We start from the raw sequence: 12,046 nt of genomic DNA on the forward strand, positions 1-12,046 counted from the left end.
CTTCACGTCCTCCCTTCTTTGCAATCAATTTATGTCATGCCAGTGATTTGACTGATTGTGTTTTAAAACAATGAAAGTGATTGCTTATGTAGCTTGCAAGATGGTATGGCTTGTCCAAATTAAAGACCAGCCTTTTTAATGGCTTCAGTTATTGGCCACATTAACCCTCAAAAATTGGGCAAGTCTTTTAGAGTCATTTGCCCAAATGCTGTAACGAGATTCTCAACAATGATCTCTATCTTATAATACTTCTACAGCACATGCAATCCATTCTCATTAGTTATCACCATGTACATTTCTAATGCATGCAATCATGTAAATGCATTCCCGTTAAGGATGGCTAACTACAATTCAATACTTGTATTTCATTCACAGTAGTGATCACTATGCATTTCAAACAAATGATACTAGGCCGTATACAACATTTAATCCACAGCCTCTAGAGTCCACATCACCTAGATTATTGCATTGACTCTATTGGACTTGTTTTCTTTTGCAATTCATAGCTTTCACATACCCTGATATAATTGCATTCATTTGAACATGTGAAGCACAAAGTTTGCATTTTAATTGGGGTTTCGTACATCTTGTTTATGTTTCCAAGTTAACTTCTAATTTACTTATGTCAAACTTCCATTAACATTATAGATAGCCTAGGAACTAGTACTTGATAATATAATCGCAAGGGAAATATAGAGTAAAATTACTATTACTACAAAGTGTACACAACACTCACTCCTAAAGTATATGGCCTTTATCTATCTAATATACTCTCTTCTATCATCTACCATAGTTGTGCTTTGCCTTATTCATGTTGTATTTTAGAGGATTTCCAAAACCATTCAATACTAATACAACTCCTCATGTAGGTGCAGGTTTGGTTGGTCTTACTACACTAATAGGTAATGGGTGGAGAGAAATTGGAAATGAATACTTTAGTTATCCTCCTTGATGTCATATTATCTCATAATTAACAATATTGATAGCTCCCCCTAAGATATAATGTATTCATATTTAGCTTATATTACTGTAATGATGGCTCTTCCTAAGGTCAAGGTTTGGAGGTTCAGGCCTTAACATACCTCAGCCTCTAACCAAGTTTATTTTGTGCATTACCCTTAATTGCACCGTTGGGTTAGGGTCTGCATTTGATGAGGCCATGGTAGATTGAAGAGCTACTATTGCCACTACTTTTGTTTAGATAATAGAAAAATAATTAATAATAACTAATAGTAACTAAAGGGTAGCTTTAAAATTCTTCATATACAAAAAATAACAAATTAAGAGATGGCCAAAAAAGAAGCAACATTTAAATCATCTACATGTATTGCTTTCTATAATTCATTGTACATGTTCATATTGCTCCACTAGAATAAGGCATAGTCGGACACCCCTATTGGTTCTTAACTTTGATACTCTAAAGAGATGAAAGCCATGGCTTAAAATCTTTCACAATAGAACCTTCCACCAGCAAATCCATAGCATCTCTCGAGAACTTGTCAAATAAACAAATTTCATAACAAAAATCATGTGATGTGGAGTGGCAAGATTGAAATGTTTGTTGTTAGTGCACACTTATGGGGTTCATGACCCGAGAGGCACACTCGAAATAAAGCCACATGCCAACTTCTCTAAATTAGATGTAATACTCCAAACTGGTGATCCACAAAGTCAGTTCTACAATGGGGTTATTGTCATAGGCCTCAAAGTTGAATACTAGCCCAAATTTCATTTAGAAGGGTAGATCCACCCTTTTTGTAATGTAAATTTGGGTGTCTTTTGAAGGGTACTTATTTGATTTGTTTTGAAAAAAATCTAGCAAACTTGGGTGTCCTTAATTGATTTTTTGTTTGTTTTTTGAAAATCTAGCCTTTGTTTTGATAGGTGATAAATTCATTTCCCATTTTGGTGAATGGTGGAGTCTATGTCTATAATCTTTAATAAACCAAAGGTAAACTCTCCTCTTCTTTCTCCATGGTTGATAGTGATGAACGTACATAATGGTGAGGCATACATTTTCATAATCCTTGTATTGGTACTAGTATCTTAGACATCCTTATATGGTATTTGATGCAACATTGCAAACCAATATATGGCCGTTGGAGCATAATTTTCTCTTTCCATGTGTCCAAAAATAGAAAGATAAGTAGAGGGATGAATCACAAACCCTATGCTCAAGAAGTTGAATGTATCCCCTACCTCATGAATGGTACTAGACTTTGATATTGCCTATAATATAGGATTGATTTATACACAAACTAGGACTATTGGATTGGAGTGTACTCAATGGTATCTTCAAGCATGGAATTGGTTTCTCAATATAGGGATATGTATGCAAACAGGAGAGATTGTGAATGAAGAAGAAGTTTTGACAGAAGAAGAAGAAAAGAAAGAAGGTTTCCAAAAATATTGTTAGATTTAGGAAGGACAAGAGAATAGAGTGTAAGACGGGAGTAGGGGTCAATCATATGAAATCAAAGGTAGCCAAAAAAGACAAACTCAATTTGCTATATCTTTACACCATAATTTACCTTTTTTAATCCAAAATTGTGATGTAACCAATCCACATGTGAGAGCTTGGAATCCAACAACGTAGACATAGTAGATTTGCTATGAAACACATGTAAAACCACATTCTATCCACAGTACAAGCTCTCTCATCTCACCAAATTGCATGGCATTCTCGTGAGCTCTTGCATCTATCTCAGTCTCACTCAACAAATCATTGAAATCAAAGCATCCTGCCTCAATTTGGATGATACATCCAAATCCAAGCCATAATCTTGCCTAAGCAAACACTCCTTTGGATGATACATCCAAATCCAAGCCATAATCTTGCCTAAGCAAACACTCCTTTGGATCTATAAACCATCTTGCTATCTCAAACAAGGACTCACAAGGCCAAAATTGCCTACATCCTTCACATGACATCTCTTCAAGCATGGATTCTACTGTAAGCCGAGGCTTCAGACATTGGCTCAATGACATCAAAATTTGCAGCCATACCATCTTCTATGATTAACATCTTACATCAACATGTATCACTAGAATGGCATCCAAGTAAGCATTGAAACTAGGTAACATAGAGCTCAAATCACACACTTATACTTGTTACTTCTCTTCCTCTTCAAGGCATTCATCTACCATCTCTATCACATTGTTGCTAATGTCCAATTGAGGCAAAGCACTCATATCACAACTGTGATTAGTCATGACATCAATGACATCTTGACTTGCACTAGTGTTATCAGTACTCACATCAACATGTATCACTGGAATGGCATCCAAGTAAGCATCCAAACTAGGTAACATAGAGCTCAAATCACACACATATGTACTTGTTACTTCTCTTCCTCTTAATGCAAGCACCTCTCCTCAGCCTTAAGAGGATCCCTTCCATTGCAGAAGTAGCAAGTAACTTCCCCCGAAGTCTTGCAACATTAGGTGTATCTGTGGGTTACATGGGTGTGTGAGCTCACATTGGCTCCAAAGGTCCAATGCTGCTAAGGGTGGTAGGCTAGACCCATGGGATTAGATAGGGCTAGGCTAAGCCTATGGATCTGGTCAAAGTAGGAAAAAGATTAAGCACGCTGAAAAGTGGTGTGTGTGGGTAACATGGCAATTTCAATTATGGGGGTGTGAGCTCACATGGGTAGCTCCATAAGTCGAGTGCAAGGTGGCAAGCTAGACCCATGGGATTGGATGGGGCTAGGTTGAGCCTATGGATCTGGTCGAAGTAGGAAAAGGATTAAGCACTGAAAAGTGGGTGGCTAGGTGGACCCAAGAAGCGGGTAGGCAAGATGTAACATGCATCATTCTCAAAAGATGGATAAGTTTAGGCTTGTCATGAAATTATAGCTTATACATAGTGTGCTAGGATTTACCTCATGTTTTTTGGTTGGAGGGAGCTATGTGCCACTTATGTACTTAAACATAAGCCCCACCAAGGCCTTATAGACAATTAACCCTTATGAAGCTTAGAATGGCAAGAAGCCCTTTGTGGCTTATTTGCGTGTTTTTTATTATCTTGCTTATGCTCGTCTACATGATGAGTAGCAATGTAATAAGTTGGATGATAAGATGGTAAAATATATTTTTATGGAATATGGCTCAAAAGGTAAAGAGTATATACTCTACTCTCCGGGACAAAGTAGATTTTGGTGAGTAGAGATATTGTCTTTGTTGAGAACATAGTTCAATTGATGCTTTTATACAAAAAACAACAAAACGTATGCTCATAGGAAATCCTTGATACACTCTTCCCTTTGTATAATGTTGTGCAACCATATGTGGAACACATGAATACTCAATAAGGTGTTGCAAAATTAACCAATATGAGTTGAAAATCAGCTTAAACTTCAACCCACAAATCATTCTAGTGATGAGGCAATTGTGGATTTTGCAATGGATGAGGAAAGGGAAATCATACAGGCATCTAAGGGTATGCCAAAATGGATGGTGTGTAAACATTGCACATATCATCTACTTCTTTACCAAGGAAGACATGTTATTCTTTTATGGATCATGCTCTCATCATTGCCACTATATTATGCAATGAAGAGGTACCCATTTCCTTCGAGGAAGCACAAGAAAATGATCATTGGATGCAAGACATGCAGGATGAGTATGAATCAATCCTCAAAGAGGTTTATGCATAGTCTTCTAAGTAAGAATTGGCAAGATGCCAAACGAGTATTCCAAAATTTATAGGGAACTTAGTCCCTTGGTCTATTCTATGCTGGGGGGGATGATATTCAGTTGTATTCTTTCAGTGATTCCGATTGGGCTAGATATTATGACATGCAAGTGTCACTAGTGGCTTTTGATTTCATCTTGGTGATTTATGTTTATCATAGTTTAATAAGAAACCGCTCAACAATGGCCCCTTTGAGTTATGAAGCTGAGTATAGGGTAATTTTTATAGCAACTGTGAAGTGTATGGCGGACCAGGAGTGCGTTAGCCATTTTGTGACGAGGAAACTAGTGTTTTATGCTCGTATACAGCACATTAAGGTGCATTATTATTATGTAAGGAAGAGATTAGCATGGCTAATGTCTCTACGTACAAAAATGTAGTAGCAGATACGTTCACAAAGGCTCTCTCATATGAGACAAGTTTGAAGCTTTTCGCAAAGCTTTGGGCTTATTAAGGATCAACCACATGATCCCTGCACATGTTTACATCATCACTATAGGGAGGATTTGTAGTGATGTGTGGGCGTAGGCTAATAATGTGCACAAGTACTTTTTATGAGGTTTTTTCAATCAAGCATATATACACACTCTTATGAGTGTAAGTGGCCTTATTATGTCACTTCACTTGTACTTCACTTATTCTCATCAATCTACTTTAAGTGTTATGATTCTATCTCTCTCTCCTTGCTTTGTTGCATCTGTGTGTGTGTTTGCTATCTTGATCTCCACTCCAACAATATTGAGGGAGAGCAAAGAAAATTTAGACTAAAAAAAGGCCCCTCTAAGAAGAGCCATGCCATTATTTTTCTAAGAAAAAAGGGGGCCATGGTGAACCCTATGTATCTTATGTCAAAACCCCCACATGTGACATACCGTTGGAAATCCCTTGAAAAGTTAAATCTACTCCCACCGACAAATTAGGATATGTTCAAGTTATGCCTTCTCCACTCTAAAAGGTAGATACCAATGATTGTGACATCCATAGTTCTTTGTAAAGTAGATTCTAAATCTACCACCTTTGATAAATTTGGAGTTGATATGCTTAAGTTATGCCTTCTTCCCCACTAAAAGATAGATTTGAACGATTGTGACATCTATGGGGTTGATATGCTCAAGTTATGTCTTCCTAACTAAAAGGTTAATTCTAATAATTTTAACATCCATGGAGTTGATATGCTCAAGTTATGCCTTCCCCACTACAAGATAGATTCCAACGATTGTGACATCCATGGAGTTTATATGCTCAAGTTATGCCTTCTCCATTAAAAGGTAGATTCCAGCGATTGTAACATGGATGTCACAATCGTTGGAATCTACTCTTTAGTGGGGAAGGCATAACTTGAGCATATCAACTCTAAATTTGTCGAAGGTGGTAGATTTATGATCTACTTTTCAAGGGCTTTCTAATGGTATGTCACGTGTGGGGGTTTTGACATAAGATATATAGGTTCACCATGGTTCTCATTTTTATAGAAAAGTGACGACATGGCTCTTCTTAAAGAGCTCTTTTTTAGTCCAAATTTTTCGTGATGACTTACATAAATTGTTATGAGATATAATTTATAGAATTTAATTTTCATGTTTCCTATTATTTATGGATTCTCTTAAACAGGTTTAGATAAGGACACCTTTATAAATTCAAGCAGCTGTTTTGATAAAAAAACAGAAGCAGGAGAGAGCACACACAAGAGAAGCAAACCCTAATCCATATCCATCAATCATAAAGAAGGAGAGAAGCCATAGTCACCCTCTCTCTCACACACACAAAGGAGAACACAACATAGTGTTGTGTCCACACTACAAAGTAAACCTAATGTAATGTCCACACCACACATGACCAACTGGACGCGGTCATAAACACACCACACGATATCTATCTACCATACTGTCACTCTGTCAGCACCCATGTGCTATCCTCCACCCAGCTGTATACGAGCTTGACATTTCAACACTCCCCCTCAAGCTCGACATGTCCATCTCTAGGACTCCCAATCTAGTACGGAAATACTCGAACTTATCCTTACCAAGTGCTTTGGTAAAGATATCTGCAACCTGCTCATCTGTCTGCACATATGTCAAATCAACATGCCCATCTAGCACTTTCTCTCTGATGAAGTGATAGTGGACCTCAATATGTTTGGTCCTGGCATGATAAACTGGGTTGCTAGCAAGCTGAATACTACTCATGTTGTCACAATGAATGACAACTCTCATATCACTCTGTAACCTGACATCATGTAGCAACTTCTTCAACCCCATAGTCTCACATGCAGCTATGGCTGCTCCACGATACTTTGTCTCTGTGGTAGATAAAGCAACTGTAGGTTGCTTTTTACTGCTCCAACTTACAGCTCCACTACCAAGGCTGAAAACATAGCCACTAGTAGACCGCCTGTCATATGCACTACCGGCCCAATCTGCATCTGTATATCCATAGACATGCATGTCTTTTCCTGCCTCATAGAAAAGACCATAATGCACGGTAGTTTTGACGTATCTCAGAATATGTCTCACAGCATCCAAGTGAGGTTTACGAGGACTCTGCATAAACTGACTCACCAAACCAACTGCATAACTGAGATCTGGCCTCGTAATGGTCATGCAGATAAGGCTACCAACCATTTTCCTGTACATGGTGATATCATCAAGCTCATCACCCAAATCAGCCCTAAGCTTCATGTTTTGCTCTAATGGTGTCAACATTGGTTTGCATGCTGTCATACCATACTTTGCCAGCATGTCAAGTGCATATTGCCTTTGCACCAGCCATATACCTTTGCTTGTTCTTATCACCTCAATGCCAAGAAAGAACCTTAAGTCACCAAGGTCTTTCATATCAAACTCTTTGCATAAAGAGGCCTTAACCTCATCAATGCCTTTCCCACAATCACCTGTGATAATCAAATCATCAACATAAATGACTATCATCACGATACCATCATGTGTCTTCTTCACATAAAGTGAAGAGTCTGCATTTCCAACCACAAATCCAATACTGACAAGATATCTGCTGATCTTGTCACTCCAAGCACGAGGTGCTTGCTTCAAACCATAGATTGCTTTCTTTAACCTGCAAACAAAAGTTGGATATTTTGGATGTACATATCCTTCTGGATGTTCCATGTACACCTCTTCTTGTAGTTCACCATTCAAGAAAGCATTTTTTACATCCATTTGATGTAAAGCCCAACCTTTTTGTGCTGCTAGTGCAATGATAGACCTCACTGTAGCCATCTTAGCCACTGGGCTGAAAGTTTCATCATAATCAAGACCATAAGTTTGTGCATATCCTTTAGCGACCAGCCTTGCCTTATGTCTCTCTAGGCTGCCATCTGACTTGCACTTTACCTTGTACACCCATTTGCAACCAATTGCATTCTTTCCTTGAGGTAACTTAGCCAATTCCCATGTATCATTTTTGTCAAAAGCATATCCATCTCTTCATCCATGGCTTTCTCCCATACATGCTCTCCAATAGCCTCTGTATAGCATGTAGGTTCCACATGCTTTACTATAGATGTCATGTATGCATAGTGCATAGCAAAATCTCTATATGTCAATCTTTCAACTGGATATCTGACTCTCTGGGATCTCCACAATGCATGCGGGTCACTCTGTACACCTGTAACTCTAGCATGTGGGGGCACATATCTGTCCTGCCTAGCACCAGGTGTGCGTAAAACAGGTATGCCGAGCTCCTCATCCAAACTCTCAGAACTAGATGACTCATAACCTGTGATTCCAATTCCTTCGACTTTCTTCTTGCCTTTATCCATAGCACTACTCCCAGTGCTCACACTCTCATGCCTCAAACGTCCTGACCATGGACGTACACTGCTACTCTCAGCTTCTGCTGTGCTGGCCCAGACATAGTAGTAGAACTAGAACTTGCTTGAGATGGCAAGTTCACAGGCACATTAGCCTTAAGTGAGTCAATGACTCCCTCATCTTTTGCTTTGTACCAACTAGCAAGCTCATCAAACACCACATCTCGTGAGATGACTACTTGTCTAGTTTGAGGGTTATAACATTTGTAGGCCTTTCGATCCTGTGCATATCCAACAAATACACATTTCTCTGCCTTAGGATCCAACTTCCGTCTTCGTTCATCAAGCACATGGACATAAGCTACGCATCCAAAGACTTTGAGATGTCCAATGTCTGGCCTATAACCTGTAAGCCGCATCTCTGGCGTGCTTCCATGAATGGCTGCTGTAGGTGTTTTGTTCAGGATATACACTGCAGTAGCACATGCTTCTGCCCAATAGTAATCTGGCATGCTCTTTTCATTGAGCATTGCCCTTGCCACTTCACATATGACTCGATTCTTTCTCTCAGCGACACCATTCTGCTGAGGTGTATACCTGCATGTCAACTGTCTTCTTATCCCATGCTTCCTCAAGAAATGCTCAAAGGCTTTTGAGGTGTATTCACCACCTCCATCTGTTCTCAAACATTTAATCCAACAGCCATATTGCTTTTCTACAAGAGCTTTGAAATCCATGAACTTTTCCAGCACTTCACTCTTCTCTCTCAGAAAGTATATCCATGTCATCCTGCTGAAGTCATCTATAAATGTCACATAGTATAGACTTCCTTTGATAGATGGATTTTGTGCAGGGCCCCATACATCACTGTGTACTATCTCAAGTGGCCTGTTACTCATATTTCCTTCTCTAGGAAACCTCAACCTTGCCTGCTTTCCAAACTGACAGGCTTCACAAACATGCATATGTCCATCATATTTGAATCGAGGCAATCCACTGACAATGCCTCTTGTTTGCATGTTCTTTAATCTCTGTATATTGACATGTCCAATCCTCTTGTGCTACATGTCAATGTCCTGCACAATCCCATTGCTCTTTGAAAACATGGCTGAGCTCAATTCTGGTATGCCTGCATCCAATTTGAACAACCTTCCTTCCTTCTTGCCCTTGGCAATCAATCTATAGCCATGCTTAAAGTCTTCCACAAAACAGCCATTCTCATTAAATCTTACTTGTAATCCCTGCTCAACCATTTGGCCTACTGATGCCAAATTCTTTGTGATGGATGGTACATATAACGCTTCTGACATATTCTTCACATTTCCATCATGCATCCTCAAAGGCACACTGCCAACATGTGTTATAAGATGCTGAGTATCATCTCCTGTGACCACATGACCATTTGTATCCAATGGTTGCATCTTCTCAAACCACTCACCATGACGTCATGTGGTTTGAGGCACCTGAATCCATATACCATGACTCATCTCCTGCATTCTGAGAATCCATTGTCCCCATAATGTGCTTCATTGCAAAAAGATGATTTGAACTCCCATCATTGTTACTGGTAGATGCATAATTTCCATGTTGTAATCTTCCATTCCTCACATCATTCTGCTTTTTGTAACAATCTTTTGCCATATGTCCAAGTTTGCCACAATAGTGACATTCAATCCCATTCAAATTTTGTTGAGGACCTTGCCACCATCGTCCTCTACCACGAGCACCTGTTCCAACTCTCCCCCTATGGGATTGAAATCCACGACCTCCACGTGATCCAAATGATGATTGTGAATTCTGAAAATTCTGATTTGATTGTGGTTGAGTAGACCTGTCATTCCAACCACGGCCTCCACGGCCTCGAGGGGTAAATCTCCCCCTGCCTCGAAAGCCTCTAGATGAGTAAAAAGCCTGATTCCTAGCATGCTCATCATTGCTTGACGAGGATGCACCACCTGTAACACTCATACCTCCAAGGCCAAGCTTCAATTCTTCCACAATGAGTAATGACACAAGCTCATTAAAGTCTGGCATTCCTCCCAACCTTACTGAGATGGAAGTGTCAAAAGATTTGTATTCTTTGCCTAAACCACGCAATGTGAGAGCAACCAAATCATCATCATCCATTGGGGCATGGATTGATGACAAGGAATCTGCATAACCCTTGATTTCCTGAACATACTCATGTATACTCCTATTCCTTCGTGTGACACTGTGAATCTGTTGCTTTAGTTGTATCTTCCTTGCACCAGTGTCTGTCTCATACATTCGGCACAATGTACCCCATGCTTCTTTCGGTGTATCTGCATCTTGGATGTGAATAAGCAAGGCATCTGTTACACATATTGAAAAATAATGCAACAATTTCGAAGACCGCTCTACCCATTGCTTGTGAGCCAGCAACTGAGCATTATTTGGTTGAGGAGGTAGGAATGGCTGCGATACAAGGCTCCACAATCCTTTTCCTTTCAAAAAACTCTTCATTCGAAACTTCCACACTTGGAAGTTGGTTCTGTCAAGCTTCTCTCCAACAATTTGTACTGGACCATCTCCCATTTTGAATACCTGTGATGTACCCTGATGTAACACTCTTCCCGATGCTTTCCAAAGCTCCAAATGATTATGAACCAAGCTCAATATGTGCTATACATATGCATTCACACCACAAATGACTTCATGTTGCATAAGAACTTCATTTGTATCATCAAAATTGAAAAGGGGTAAAGTTGAATTTTCTGGTTTTTTTCTCGCCAGTCGCCAGTAACCAGTCAAAGATTATGCTCTAAATCCTTCAAATCTTGTCCAAATGCAATGATTCAACTTGCATTGGCTTCCCAACACATTTCTCCAACATATCCTAGAAGGGTTTGATCAAATTCTTCAAGGTGAATGAGAACCACCAATTTTTGTAGCTCCCTGGTTTGCCTTTTTTTCATCTGTCAGGTACCACCTCTCACTAAAAATGCTCTATCTCCTTCAAATCTTATCCAAATTCAAAACTTTTTGAATCAAAAGTTTAGCAACTCATAGGACTCTACTTGTACCAAAGGAATTAGGCCAATTTGATATAGACAAGGATTAATGCCTTGATTAATACTGCTCTGTTTCTAGACAGACTTTCTGCAAACCTGCACACCTCTGATAAATTACTTCAATGAGCTCCAAATACATCAAATGAGCTGCAACCAAGTATCACAAGGCCTTAGCAATGTCTTTGCTAAACTCCCCAAGCTTTGAATGGCATCAAATGGATTAGAAATGAGTGAATGGCATGATATCTAATGAGACTATCCAGAATTCTGCACAGAGATGCGCCGCCTGCTCCTGGGGCCTGTAGAGAAGGGGTTTTTCACAATTGAGTTGATAAGCTTCTTAGCAATGACCTAATGCATCATGGGTATGAAGGGTTTGGCTCAATTTTGCTTCAATCTTCCGCATTCGATCCTCCACCGAGCATATGTTCTTTGTTTTTGTAGGGTCCAAAAAACCAAAATTTTTTTCTTCACAAATTGCCTGTAATGTATCAATTTTCCATGCAATGATTTGCCCCAAAGTTGCTAATACATGTGTTCATTCACAATACA

Source organism: Cibotium barometz, chromosome 33 (assembly GCF_041138505.1).
Source record: "Cibotium barometz isolate CiBa-2024 chromosome 33, ASM4113850v1, whole genome shotgun sequence".
Classification (NCBI taxonomy): domain Eukaryota; kingdom Viridiplantae; phylum Streptophyta; class Polypodiopsida; order Cyatheales; family Cibotiaceae; genus Cibotium; species Cibotium barometz.